We start from the raw sequence: 15670 nt of genomic DNA on the forward strand, positions 1-15670 counted from the left end.
GCAGCTGACCAGCTGCAAAGTTGCTCTACTGAAAAGGTTCCGGGGTCCTTACGAACAAGTTGAACATGAACAAGCAATGTGTCCTTGCAGCAAAGCAAGCCAACAGCATCCTGGGCTCATGAGGAAAAGAACATCACCTGATGGGAGAGTGTAAAGAGACAGAGCCAGACTATTGTCAGTGGTATACACTGGCAGGGAAGGGGCAATGGACACAAACTGAGATACAGGAAGTTCAATTTAAGCATAAGACTCTTTTTTTAATTATTATTTTTATTTTTTTTACTATGAGAGTAAGTAAATACTGGAGCAGGTTGGCCAGAGAGGTTGTAGAGTCTTCATCTTTGGAGGTATTAAAAACTGTACTGGACAGAGTCCTGAGAAACCTGCTCTAGCTCAGGGGAGTTAGACTAGACAATCTCCAAAGGTTCCTTCCAACTATTCCTAGGATTTCTTGGGAACTACCAGTTTCTTCAACTATTCTATAATTTTAAAAGATTTGTTTCAAAAAAGTATTTTGATAGACAAGGGTGACAAATGCAAATGAAGTGCTCCGTTACTTACGGTACAGGAACTCAGCTGAGCCGATTGCATTTAAATTTGAGGCTGCTTTTAGAAATTTATTTTTGTAAAGTAATGCTGTGTCTGTGTACAGAACTGTACATGTAATAAGAGAGCTTCCTGCCCTTTAAACTGTAGAAAAAATGTTAATGAATGGGACCACAGGATGGCTAGTTTAACTCTTTTTTTAGGTGGTATCTTGGTAACTGAAATTCTAAAACTGCAAGACTGTCCAAAGAGAAATTGTAATACTCACATTAGTACAAATTAGTACAAATATCCAGTTTTTAGAAACATTTTTTATTTGATGATAAATTAGTTGAATGTCCTTTTAACTTCACTCTAACCACAATTATGATTAAACCACACAGAAAAAAATAATCTTTAAAAGAACTTGGCGGTTCTTTAAGGTACTGTTATTGCAAGATGTAATTGATATGAAAAGGTGCTGAGCACTCCAAAATCTATCAGCCTAAATAGTCAAGTCATAATATAGCTATGTGATTTTGCTTACACTCTCTAATAGGCTTGTGCACCTTTAAAGTTGTCCCAGAGAATTTGCAAGTAGAGTATAATTAGAGTTATTTATTAGTGTATTGTAGTGTGTTATTCTAGCAAGAACACTCCAGCAGCTCTGAGCAGAAATGCCCTTGGAAAACAAGCAGTTAAAACCCTGGGGGTTTTTAAATAAGTCTTCTGACACTAAAGCCTACAATTTGGTTTATATTTTTATGGTCAGTTTTTCTAGTTAAATGCATCATACTTTCATTTAATACTACTTAATGTTTTACTAAATTTAGTTTCATTACAATAAGATGCTTAAAGATAAAGGTTCAGACATAGAGTTCTACTGCAGATAAAAATGGTAACAAGTAGTTATTTTAGTTATGTTTTCTATATACATAAAAACAGATTCTGAAGTGATTTTTGTGCTCCAAATTACTATTAATAATTACATTGTTTACCTACCTTTTGAATTTTTCTCTGTTTGGGCAATGGAAATTATTACAGTTTAGTGTGGCCAGCATTACTTTCAAGTTCTCACTAGGGGTTTTGTCTTGCTTGGTGCAGTAAAGAATGCAAGCACTTCAGGGCTAGAGTTACTAATTTAGAAGTGTTGCCATTGGAATTAAAACAAAAGCCATGGAATATTTTTCTTGGTCTGAAATCTGGTAAGAGCTGTTCTGACTCAAAATTAACTTGATAGTGCCACATTAAAAATGTGTCTTGCTGGTAAGATCTGGAAAGGACCTATTTTCATTAAAACTTACTGAGCTGTAATGTACTGAAAAATGCCTTTTTTTTTTTTTTTTTTCTGTACAGCATAGAAGATCTTGCATCTTTCTGGCTTTAAAATGAAAAGTGGAAAGGAAACACAGCATGTTCACAGAAAGCTTTTGGTTTGGGTGGTGAGGCTTTTGTTTGGTTTGGGGTTTTTTTGGTTTTTGTTTTGGTTTTTTTTTCCTCCTTGAGGGCAATGTGTATATTTATCACTGAGCCATTGAGCCATTCTTTGGACTTTATTTGACTGTAAGAAGTTCTTGCACATAGACTCTCATGAGAAATTTATAAATTATTTTATTTTCATGCATATATTGAGGATAATGGTAGTAAAAAAAAATAAAAATCAAAGGTAGCTTAGCTGTAAGATTGTGGAATTCAGAAATAGAAACAAGCCCCAGGTATATAAGAGTACAGAGCATATTGTGGAGACACTAATGGGGCTTATGACTGTGAGGAAAAAATACCTCAGGATTTCACATCTGAATCTTGAATTGTTTTAGAAGCTTCATGTGCCCACAGCTGTTGACTCTGCTGCTGAAAGAAGCAGGAGTGAAAAGTAGAAACACATTCATCAGCAGGTATCTGCATCATGTAAATACCCAGTTATAGCCAGTTTGTTTCATACTTAATTTGTTAGGTTTTTTAATTAGCTCAGGTTCTATATGAAGCTTTAATTAGTGCATAGAAAACTCTAACTGTTCAGGACCATAAATATAGTCATGACAGCTCAGTGTGTGGATTAGGAAGAATCTCCTGGTTTCTGATAGAGCTAGATAATTTGAAAAAGATGTACTAAAAGGCAGGAACCAGACTGTAACTGAATGGATTTGCAAGAGCAGACAAACCAAAACAGCTGAAAAGACATCCATTTTAATGTGCTATGCTGGGGACAACTCTTTGTAGTAAAATGTTGCAGTGAAGATAATGAATTTTGAATTTGAAACTTGCTAAGAATTGATTATGTCTTTGCTAGTCTTTTTGTTCTGTTTCCCTTTTGTGGCCTGTTGGTGTCTGAGACTCAATCAGTGGTTGTCCAGAGGCCAATTAAATAGGAGTTTTAGTGGTCCTGCAACTTGATGATTTACAGTGTTGCTGCTCCATTTAAAGGGCTCAGGTTCTTTCAATGTAACGGGGCATTAAAGGGGAATAGTCTTGAGTCTGGTAAGCGAAGACTGCAAAGTGTTGTGACTGTGAGCTAGCTTACAGGGTGGTGAGGAGCAGCCCCAGAGCACAGATGGCGCATACTGACACATTTGTAACTGAATGTTCATTTTTTCTTTGAGCATCCTGATAAATCAGAATGGTGTTGCCAGACATTATCAATCAAGTCAGGAGGAAAACCAAGTCCTCTCCCTTGCAAGTTATTGGTTATTGTGCATCACAACTAGCAGAAGCAGAATTTCGTCTGAAAGGACCATGGAGCATCTAGGAAATTACTTAGGTTTAGAAATGATTGAAGGAACATTACCTGTTAGGTAGAAAAAGTACAGCTGCTGACTTTTCCGTAGACTTACTTCTGTACGTTTATTTTCACAAAGTCACCTAAATAACTGATCTTCCCAATTTTACATCTTAATTCTTTCTTAAAGGAAATAATGATAAATCACATTTTTGTTCACATGGAAACAGTCGAGCTCCCTGCAGCCCACATATCAGGACCATGATGTGTCAAGAGTCATAAAACCAATCCTCACCTTTTGGAGGGTAGACAGGAGTAGCATTTTGCAAGTACTTCACAGGAATGACATCAAAAGGGGCCTTGCTGCTCTTGCGCTGAACAGGCTTAGGCATGGCTGTACTGGGTATGTGACTGTGTTCCAGATTGGCCTCAGCAATGTCTTCTGCATTGCTTCTCCCACAGCCTTGGATTCTGATTGCCCAGAATCTGCAGGTCAGTGTAGACCCATTCCAGCTTATAAAATGCAGCCTTTATGTAGGGGCTGTGCTTGCCTGCTAGATGTGATTAAGAGCCAGAGATTTTCTACATTCTTGCAAAACTGATGTTCAGATTTCACCTGAGATAGAGTAGGTTTTGTTTTCTATCATATCCTTGGCTTGTCTTATAAAAAAAAAGAAATCATAATCCCTTCTGTTTGTTGAACAGAAAACAAATGGATGTAGCTCTCTAGTGATCTGAGTTGGGTCAACAGGGATATTTTCTGCCTGTCTAGATCAGTAATACTGAGATTTTTTTATGATCATTTTGTGTGTCATAAGACTATCATTTATAAGATAAGTGCTATCAAGAGCCTCATCCTGTTCCTGTTGAAGTCAATGGATGTTTTTGCTATTGCTTTTCAACAGTTGTAGGATTGATGACTGAAACTGAGCAGCTGCTGAAAGGTTAGTTTTAAAGTAGAATTGTGGTCAGAAAAGCAAAGTGACCCTGTCAAGCTGACATGCTGGGAGCACTACATTTATTTTTTCTCAGTGACTTCTAGACCAAATCTGCTCAGTTTACAAGTCAAACATTTTTTATTGACTTCCAGAACTGCAAAGTCAGCCGCAGTCTGAAAAATCAAAACTGTTACTTCTGCTTCAGTCTGCAGAAGATTCTGCATTTAGAACTTGGTTGACATGTCGCTGATGCATGGCTGAATCCAGCCTGCCTTTCCATGCCTGCCCTAGCTCTGGAGGGGGAAAGCTGTCACAGTAAAAATTTATTTGTTAGGAGAGTAAACAGATATGACTTGCAGAGATGCAGATACTGAGGAAGGGTGGGCCATTTTTATGTTTATATTCTTGTTGCACCTAAACTGTAATCCTTAACTTCCGCCATGACAATGATTTAATGTTTTCACATTGTTTTAGTCTGGGACTACAGAGTCCAAACTATCTCCATTGTAAAATATATTTTCCAGAAGTTCTTAAATTTTATGATAAAATGGTCTTGCAATCATTACTTTTAAGACTTCAGAAACCACATCTGGAAGAGGTGACTCTTCCCAGGTCTTGCAATTCCTTGTTTACTCTCAAGGGTTCACCTAGTTGTGCTAGAATATGGATTGGAGAACTAATTCAGTGTATTATTTAAAAGCTCTTAACATTATATAATCACAGGAGGGGCTTCAGCAGATGCTGGTCTGTCATATCTGTGCCTTAAATTGACCCTGACCTCAGAATCTTGATATGGCTCCTCAGCCAATACATACATCATCTGATCTTAAATTGCTTGTTCGATTAATATACCGTAGTTAAAATATATGCTCAGTGCTAAAGTTAAGACCAAAGCTCTTCCTTTCCATCACAACTGCACCAAGGGTAAACAGATTTGTTTAAAGCTTCACAGTGATTAAGACAGTACAGAATGGAACAGCATCTTTCTAATAAAGGGTTAAACCAGGACTATTGTTTCAGAGTTAAAAAAGTGAAGGAGCTTCCACTCCTGTGTCTTGCTGTGCTCCTGGGCTGTTCTAGAAGTTCCTCTGGTTCTTTATTTGTGGTTATCACAAAGAATAGTAGTAATTCCAGTGCCTGAATGTGTGTGTGCATGCTTGTTTATGATGAATTGCATAAGACAGAGGCACGTTTTTAAGACCTGTTAATTACTACTATACTTTATACCAAACGTATTGTGTTGGGTAATGCTTTGTGGAACACAGGATCCATCTTTCCCTTTGTGTTGAGTTGCTCTTCAGGAACTGTGATCTGTTTCCAGTTATGTAAAAAAGCCTGTGTGCAAATATGTAATTAAAACTGGACTGTGTATGCATACAGAACAATGAGTTGAATGCATAAATCCACTGTATTTGACATTACTGTTTTGTTGTGTGTGCATAGCTCAGGTTTGTAGCACAAGCAATTAAGTTTCTTTTATGGAAATATCCACATCTTTTTAAAAAAACGACTAAGAGACAATCCAGCAGAAACAAAAAAATCCTCTTCCCGTTTGGGAAAACAAACAAAAACACTACAGTGTGTATGGAAGTACTCAAGTTAATGACAGATTAACCTTAGCTCTGCTTTTATGCTCTTGCAGTAGTAGAACATCCAAGAGTTACTTACTATTTTTGGCAAAAGAACCCCCAAAACTTTCAGATAACAGTAAGGCAGTTATGTTTTTGTGAACAGATAGCAGAATGGTTTTGTGCTTGAGCTCACTGACTTGGGCTTTTCCACTTCTTCAAAGAAAGATAAGGTATAGTTGTATATAAGTGAAGACATTAACCTTGGGGTGTGTTGTATAAAATTTATGTTTGTTCTGTATGATGCTATAGAAGTAGTCAAGCCATAAGAAGCTGTTTCAGACAATCAGAAAATTTTATGCTCTAAGTTGTGCAAAAGGCCTTGTTTTAGCAGTTTGTAATGACTCATCCCCTTGTATGTGTCATTAATCCAAATATATTTGCCGTGAAGTTGTAAAATGAGGACAATATGATCTTATGAGCTTCCTGCTGGATATAATTTGTTTATGAGCAGGGACACCACATCAGTAAAGCTGAAGTATCACCATAGTTTGGGAGTGAAGACAAACATCCTCCAGTTTTCTTCAAGGGAGAGAATTAAACCTAAGAAGTCAGTGCTGTTTTGCTTTCCATGAATGTCCTCTCTCTCATAATACATATCTACAGTTTGGATTTGTGATTGTGGTGTTGCTGATGTTTCACAGAAATGCAGATAAATGGTGTTCATCTATTTCTGATTTTTGCATTGTAACATTAACGTGCTCTTCCTATACTAAACAAATGAGTTTACCCAATTTTCAGTTTACACCTGATTTAAGTCTTAGCTATCTTCCAAAGTCACGTGAATACCATTCATATACTAGAATTTCAGAAACTGTGTATGCAAATAACTGAAGATATGTGAGGGGCAAGCCAGGTGAGCAGGTTTGTACTGTGTTATTGGAAATCGTAAAATTAGTTCAAAAAGTCAAACACTTAGGATTTAGGCCTGCTTGCATGTCGCCTGATTTCCCTAAAACATCAAGAATGTGTAATTCTGCTGGGCTGCTGTTGTGAAAGATTACCTCTACAAAACTGTCACTGTTTTATACAGTTGTCTAAATAAGCAGGTAAAAGCTGAGTTTTGCTGTCTTGAGGGTTCTGTGCCCTCTCCATGTGTTTCCTCTTTGTGTCTGATCTTTTTCAGTAATTCCTGCCAATACATTTAATAAAATATGAATCAATATAAATATTTTGATGTCATATATTATGGCTATTTTGAGTTCCTGTTGATGTAGCATTTTCAGTAAGTAATCTTGATATATCAAGTAGCTGCAGGAATACTGACAATTAAATTTCCCCTGGTTTTGGTGGGTTTATTTTCTCTCTCTTTCTTTTTTTTTTTTAAGGAATGCATTAATGGACATTATTTAAACTTTCCAATTTTTAGTGATTAAAAATATGTCCAAATTTATTAGTTTAATTTATAATATTTTCAGTTTCAGAAATATTTTGTTTTTACAATGGCTTGCACAGTTCATGTTTTCTATAACACACTTTATAAATTAGTAGGAAAGGTTTCATTTTCTTACTATAAAACTGTATAAAGCACAACTCGCCCAAATTCAATTGATATTTTTAACCTTGTTCTCTGTGGTGGTGTGTGGCCTCCATTTCTGTTAAAATCAATTGGATTTACAGTTGTTTAATATCAGTTCTATGAGAGTTTTCATAACTTCAGGGTGTGTAAAACCAGAAAGCGTCCTTTGGTTTGTGTAGCCTAACCCATATATAGTTTATAAATCATGCTATAGGCCCCTCAGTTTGACACTGTTTACCTGCCCCACTAGGTCTCATGACTTCTGTTAACCTGAGCTTTAGTCAAACAAAGCTATTCATATCTTCCAGAAAGGCTTTCTGCCTTGGTTTCAGATAACCAGAAATGGAGATCTTGACTTCTCATAGGGTTAGCTGGTTCAAGTAAATAAATCTCCTTTACAGTTTAAATATAATAATTATGCATTCACTTCAGCCTGAAACTGACTGAATTCAGTTTCCAACAGTCGATTTTTACCAGGGTTTTGGGTGCATCTACATTCATGTGTCAGTTCAGATTGGGAGTGCGTTTCGAAGCAGATTTCCTGATCCTTTTTTATGTCTGCCCGCACCTCCTCCCCACCTCCATGCCCATCCCCCACCAACTCCCTGTGCTGCCATTTGCACAGGAGAAGGTCCTGGAGCCAGGTGGCAGATTCCTTTGGAATAGGCCTCCACCAGCAGATGTATTCTGGGAGCAGGAGCATAGCTACTGCACTCCTGTTGCAGAGATGCATTTGGGGCCATGGCTATGGCTGGTCTAAAACGTCTCCTTTACATCCTCCTCTCCACAAGCCCAGATGGGTGGGCATCAGGCCCTTGGCACCCTGCAGATCCTTTTCAAGTGGGGCCTGTGCTGCCTGTTAATGTAAACAAAGCCTTTGTTAAAAATCAGCTTAGTACATAGCAACTTCTGTCTGTGAAAGTATTTATGCAGTGTGTTGTAGCATGATGATGATCATTTTGTGGATAGCCTAAAAAGATTTCAAGCTCCTAAGTCTTCTGCTACATGTTTTTTTCAGTTCATGGTTCTTCTGAGCACAATTTTATATTTCTTCAAAGTTCTTTTTAAAAGTCTTCAGAAATATCTTAAAATATCTTTTAAAAATATTTCATTTTTAATTAAGAATATTATTCTTTTTAAAGAGTACTGATCAGAATAGCACGGGGTACTAATTACAATGTGACATGGAAGTAAAGGATATTCAGTTTAAATTGTAGAACAGTTTAGGTTGGAAGGGGCCTTTAAAGGTCCAACCCCCTTGCAATGAGCAGGGACATCTCCAACTGGATCAGACTGCTCAAAGCCCCGACCAACCTGACCTTGAATGTTTCCCAGGATGGGGCATCTACCACCTCTCTGGGCAAATTTTTCCAGGGTTTCACCACCCTCATAATAAAAAACATTTATTCCTTAAATCTAGTCTAAATCTACCTTCTTTTAGTTTAAAACCATTATTCCTTGTCCTATTGTAACAGGCCCTGTGAAAAGGTTTGTCCCCATCTTTCTTATAAGACCCTTGAAGTATTGAAAGGCTGCAGTAAGGTCTCCCCAGACCCTTCTCTTCTCCAGGCTGAACATTTTCAGCTCTCATCCTTTCCTCATAGGAGAGGTGTTCCATCCCTCTGATCATTTTTGTGACCCTCCTCTGGACCTGCTTCAACAGGTCCATGTCTTTCTTGTATTGAGGACTCCAGAGCTGGATGCAGTATTCCAGGTGGGGTCTCACCAGAGTGGAGTAAAGGGGTAGAATCACCTCCTTTGATCTGCTGGCCACACTTATTTTGATGAAGTCAGGATACGGCTGGCTTTCTGGGCTGTGAGTGTACATCGCCAACTTATGTCCAGCTTTCCATCTAATTGTATAAATCTAGTTGCATAAATTCTATAAATCTAGTTATATATACCACAAAGAAACCAGAGCTACACCCCCCCATCCCCCACCCCCATCCCCTGCCAGGTCAACATGGTGTTCTTTTGACAGGAATATAGCTACTGCCAATTATTTAAGCCTCTGTTTATTGACCTCCTATTACTTTGTTCAGGATTGAAATTCAGCCAAGTCAGGTGGATTTTTTAGTGCAGGTGTTATGCTTGCATCTAGGCTACCCTTTTGGAATATAGGTAGACTTTTAGGTTTCTTCCAGTCATGTAAAATATATTCAGGGCATAAATTGTATTAAATTTAGATGCAGGTAGGCCAAAGAAATCATCTGCAAATATATTTCAAATATTCACTGTGAGTTATCTAAGTATACTAATTTTAGGAGTGTTTATTTCTTGGAGATGTTTTTTAACATATTCCTTAGTTACTAATGGGCTGGCAAGGACTTAATCATCCTGTTGTGATACGAGCCTGTCAACCTGCTTCTCTCCAAGAATATAAAAAAAATGTGCTGAACTTTTTGCCTTTTCTACTTCATTAAAAATATTCCTGTCTTCACACAGGAATTTGCTTATTGCTAGGAATTCTTCTAGTTTTTCTCATTTAATTTAGATATATGAGCCAAGTTATAGATGCACCAGCTTAGATATTCAGAGGTCTGAATTAAAATCTCTGGCTCCTCCTCAGGCTCTCAGTCATCCTGAGAATTAATTTAGAGTCAGATTTTAAAGGCATTTAAGTTGTTACAGACTCAGGGGTTTACATATTTGTATGGGTTTTTCTTTGCTTTAACTTCTTAAAGTCTTGTTTAAAGGATGTCTTCTGCCATTTGCATTAAATAAAATCAGCATATGTTGTTACTGGGAAACAAAACCCCAACCCAAACCACTCGTGAGACACCATCATGGACAACATTGCTAAGAAATTATTGTATTTACTAGAGCATACATAAGATATTTGAGTTTGGTGTTGCAACAAGTAGGGGAACAACAGTCCAAGGTACCAGTATTTGTTGTTGGTCTTGTTTGGGTTTGTTTTTTTTTTTTGAGTTTTGGGGGTTTTTTTGTTTCTTGCTATACTGGACAGGAACTGAGCAGGCTACCTTATCTGCCCACATAGCACTGAGATCTACGTTTTGTATTCATGTTACTACTTCTTAGATGTGCACTTTATGCTTAGTTAATATTTCTCTTAGATGTATGCTTTACAGTCTCAGGAGATTCTTGTGGATAACAGAACTCAAAATATTCACTAAAGATGTAATTTAGAATAACACTGTCTTGTGATTGAGACGTATTTTAAAAAATGGGCAGCAAGTACCCTATCTTTTAAAATCTTTAGAGAAAAGTTGCACTTCAGTCTGTGTGGTTCCTGGTTTTGAAGAAATGCTACAAACTATGAGCCCACCCTATTTATAGCTGGCATTTTTTCTGCAATTAACAAAATTGCTTGTGCCTCCTTTTAGATGCAACTTGGCCACCTCCTCTGTATTGTTCTTTCGTGAAGAGTATTGACTTCATTGACATTCAATAATGTTGAGGTATGTTGCTAATTATTCCTAGCATGAATGCCTGCTTATAATTGCAATTTATCATGAATGCATAAGATTTGTTAATTATTTTTTTAAAACTTTTTTTTTTTCTGAAATCTTGAGGGTTTTATTGTTTCTAAAGCTACTGAATAACCTGCTGGTTTGAAAATAGTGGTTAATGCATACCACCTACTGGTAATAATTACATCAAAGCTTTTCACCCCTTCAAAAGTGCTAATACTGTAGAGCTTTATGAATTCTTTCCAGCCAAAGAGCTCAATTTTCCTTCAGTGCATCAAAGTTGAGATTGTTATCAGAAAGAGACTGACTTTCCTGTATACCAATCAAGTATATATATTGCAGCTGACACTCCTGGAAAGTTCCTAGACATATTAAAGGCATTCTCTGACAGTATAGTACCTATATAACCCACCTCTTAACATCGCATAAGCTGTAAAGAACTCTGAAACAGTTTTGCTGAAGCCAGAGCACTACAAAGGACATGGAAAAGTCGACTTCTCTAAACTAAGTAGTGGCGATTTGCATGTACAGTAGATAATATGCCTGGCTTTTTATGAGCTGGGCTTCCTTATAGCTCAGATCAGGGCTGTAGTAGATGTGGTTTGGTTGGTTTGAGCTGAATCCTGGTGCAGTTATTTAAAACTTGCTTCTCTTGAGCTGTGCTCTACACTGTAGCCCAGCATTTCTCCTGAGATTGACTCCAGTTTGGTGAGAGACTCCACTGCTCTGAAGTTTTATGTCTGAAACGGATTACTTTTAAGTTTGTGAGTCATGACTCCAGGCTTAGAAGGAACTATTCTGTATAGTGGCAGAATACTGAACTTTATCCCCACTACCATGTTTCTGGTGTTCTGAGATGGAATTGGCAGAAGATACAAATATTAAAAATTCTGTTAATAAAGTTTAACTTTGTGTAGTTTAAACTGTAGACACTGAAACAAAATTCCTTGACTGTTCATATTTGTTTGTCACCATGCTGTTGGACTTACTTTGGAGTCAAGTACATCTTTCAAAGACTAACCAAAGGTACGGTTCTGGAGACACTACAATTGCAGTCTCTGCCAGAAGTATGGATAAAGCTGTTATAGGTCTGGCTTCCTCTGTTTTACAAAATCCTCTAATACTATCTCTGGAGACCCAGTATCCTCAAATATCCCCAGCTCATTAGAGCATGAAGTGCTTGTTCTTGGTATAGGGCAGTGGAAAGCTGTGACTGCGCTCTCATTATTTCAAGGCAAGGTTTGTAGGAGACCCGGGCCAAATGCTGTGTGGTATTGATGGGACCCACCTAAATCAAAGGCTGATCACTCCCATGGGCAGCTGCTTTTCACAACATTTGCTAATGTCTGCTGTTGCAGCTGAGTATAATTTCAGTGCAAGCAGAGCTGCAATGTGATTAGGCAGGTAGAGGTAATGGGCATCCCATTGATTAGTCTCTTCTGAACCAATCTAAATGCTGCTTTATATACTGAAATAAGCTAGACTTCAAAAGTTAAGTTATATACTCAGAAGAGAAGGAAGCAAAAAAGAAGGTTTTTGGATAGTACTTTATTAATCACTAAACTCTTAAGTAATCCCATTATGTGTTTTGGACTTGCTGCTAACTACAGGCTTCTTGATACTGCTAATTGAATTCGGGGCATAGGTTTTTTAAAGAGCTTTAATTCCCATTATATTGTCTGTATTTGATACTCTGTGTGAAGATTCACTGAAATGTGCAAAGCAGTAAGGCATATAAAAAAGGGAAACGATGACATGAACTCGAGTGACCAGACAGATTCAGAAAACAATTATGAAAAGGAAAGTTATATTGTTTGTGCTTTGCAACTTCTTATCTGGACTGTGACCTTGGAAGTGGTATTTCTACTGCCTGCCTGTGGAAAGTAGCTTCTTTCTCCACTGCATTTTTCCATACACTGATTAGAAAAAGAAGGGGTGGGATTTATAGAGCAACCTCTGTGAGTTTAATCGTGTGTCTCTAATTACTTTAAATACTTTAATGTAGTGTAGAAAAGATGGGAAAACCTCCATGTTAGTCTTAGGTTATGTGTTCTTTTGGAGGAGAGGGGCTTTTGGAGGGATGGAGCTGTGTGAGTCGAGGAAATACCTAGTATGTGAAGCTGTGTAAAATGTTGAGAAGTGGTTCCTGCCTTGGAAACACTACTGTTAAGATGAGGGTCGGGAAACAAGGAACTCTCTACTAGCTACCTAATCCCTGCATGCCATGGAGTTCCCACCTGTGAGTTATAATATAGCTTGACTACACCTAGCTTCCATGCTGTTGAGCCTTTCCCCAGTGCAACACAAGTGTGAAAGGCCTGGAGGAACTGCTACCCCTTAACCAAGGGGTAACAATAAGGATGGGGCTGGTAGAGAGTATGTAGAGGGATACAGGGCTTAACTGTGAGGAGACTTGCAGATCTCTGTGTCATGTTGACATCTGTCACTTCTGGAAAGATGTTTGGAAGGTTGGCCATCTGAGCTTGTCTCCGTTCAGGGAAAAGGTGGGTTTCTTCTGTTTTAGCTGGTAGGGCAAATACCATGAGATACTTTTCCTCTTTCAGATATGTTCTGAACATTAGGAAGGAATGTAGGGTTTACTTTACATGCACAAATTTACAATTACCTTGTTAACTGAGTTTATTTTGAGTCAGTTAAAATAGCTGGAATGTGAGCTTTTTTTTCCTTAAGTGAATGGACAGTCTGAGACTGCAGGGGGTACAAATTGTGGCTTTTTTTTTTTTTTTTTTGGTTATGTTAAGGTGGATTTTACATTTTGATGGCAGTATACAGTAGAAGAAATGTCTTCCAGAGAGTAGTTGCCCTCTGTGCAACTCAAAGTAAAGCTGGATAAAGACTATATACCTGTCTTGCTTCCAGATCTGGCCATAACAGCCTGTGGGCAAGGGGAAGGAAAGGGGGATGGAGGGTAGGGAACTGATGCACTGAGCATGTTGCACCCTTCCTGCAAGCCTGTGTCCCAAGCAAATGCAGAGCTGATCCTATCCATGTTATGGGCCAAGCATGCTCCTGAATGATTCTGGCACAAAAGTAATGTCAAAATTGTTTTTCCTCTTTTCTTCTTCCTCCTATTCAAGCTGCAATTTGATGGATGGAGGGAAATGAAATGCAATACTAAGGATTTATTTAAGCTCGTGGACAGCCAAAATATTTAAGCAGATTTGTTGTTATCTTAAACAAACCAAAACACTGAAAACTACACTATTTTTAGGCAAGTCTGTCTGCTATTATAATCTGATTCAGATTTCTTTAAGAAAAGAGAGTCTTTGCTTTCCCAGAAATGTGACCTTTATGTTGATATACTCCTGGTATCTGTAGAGGCCAAATGCAGAAAATAGTTAATACTGGATTGAGTTCATGTAAACCCTGTAACATCTTAGTAAGGAATAATCCATATGGCTATGTGAAAATGGAGTTGAAACTTTAAAATCTTGTACTCAGTGTTTTCAAGGGCCAAAGTAATTCTCATTTTGCAGTTGTAATAAAAGGTTCAGCAGAATGTCAAGTTGCTGAAGCAGCTTGACCAGGAAAAATGATTCCCACTTTAAAGGAAAAAAAAAAAAAAAAGCGCAGTCCTATTGCCACTTCAAGTTATTAGTGTAATGGAAAAAGTTAGTGTGCAGTTCAGCTACAAGTTTCTGGGCTAGACAAAGATGATCTTGGTGCTGTGGCTTCTTGCAGCAGTGTGTGATGTGAGGTGGAGAGAGGAGGCTGTAGGTCGCTTTGCCTAGACTGCCATCATCTGCTTGTCATGCCAGTCAGCTCCAGGGCACAGAAAGGATTACTGATTGATCTTCAGCATGAATTCTCTTGTGCCAGGGAGGTGTTTGAGTCAGCTCTGCATACCAGCCTGAGCTCTGTCAATTCAAGATTAGCTACAAAAACAAAGTCTCTGGCATATGTGTATGGTTTATCCCTTGGTTGTAGAGAAGGCAAGGGTAAAAGGGTGCTTTGCCTGTGTCAGGACACATACCCATGGAACTGTGCCAGGGGCTGTGTAAAGGTATTTTTACCTCCAAACACAGCCTGAAGATGCAAGAGTCTAATCGAATTTCCTAATCCTGTCCCATCAGAATACTGCTGATCCCGGCATGCCCTGCACAGCTCTGCAGGGAAAGCTCCGATGAAGTGGGGCTTATGGCTTTTATTTCTTGGCCTGCTCATACAGGCATCACATTCAGAAGCTTCCCTTTTTGTCTGGAAACATCCATTGTAGATGGTTTCATTTCACCAAACTTTACTTATCATAATTTAAAAATAGTGCATTACTTACTTTTTCATTAAAAAGGCTCTCAAGCAAGAAAAAAACTTTTGCTGCTTCTGATGTCCTGCTGTTACTCCCCAGTGTTCATATCTGACTTAAAGATTAATTAAAATAAATATCAAGTGCTACAGAAATAATTAATAAATCATACAATTTACATTCGATTGTAAGTGGAAGACTGTCTTGCATTTCCCTTTAAAATATCAGCATGGTTCCAGAAAGGAAGGAAGCATGCTAATTACAATGCCTCCATGAGACTTTACAATTCATGGATGAGAGTTGATCAGAAGATGCAAAGGAGGCAAAGCAGGCGTTTTAATGTTTGATACTTCAATGCTTCTAATCTCAAAGCTTGCTATTAAAATACATAACGAAACCTGTTGTGCATTTCCAGCAGTTTGATACTTCCTGAACTTTTCTGTCTAGAAAAATCGGAGATATATAGGGTCAGATGCTGGTTCTGTGCTACTTTTGGCACTGAAGTAACATGGCTAGAGTTTCTCCTAACTTACAGTGGTTGATGTGAAATCAGAATTAGTCTCTTTAGCTTTTTACAAAATACTTTTTTTTGTAAAACACAGCACTTTTTTAACATATATCTCATGACCAGCATTTGTGCGTGTTT

The sequence above is a fragment of the Falco rusticolus genome, chromosome 5 (genome assembly GCF_015220075.1).
Source record: "Falco rusticolus isolate bFalRus1 chromosome 5, bFalRus1.pri, whole genome shotgun sequence".
Taxonomy (NCBI): domain Eukaryota; kingdom Metazoa; phylum Chordata; class Aves; order Falconiformes; family Falconidae; genus Falco; species Falco rusticolus.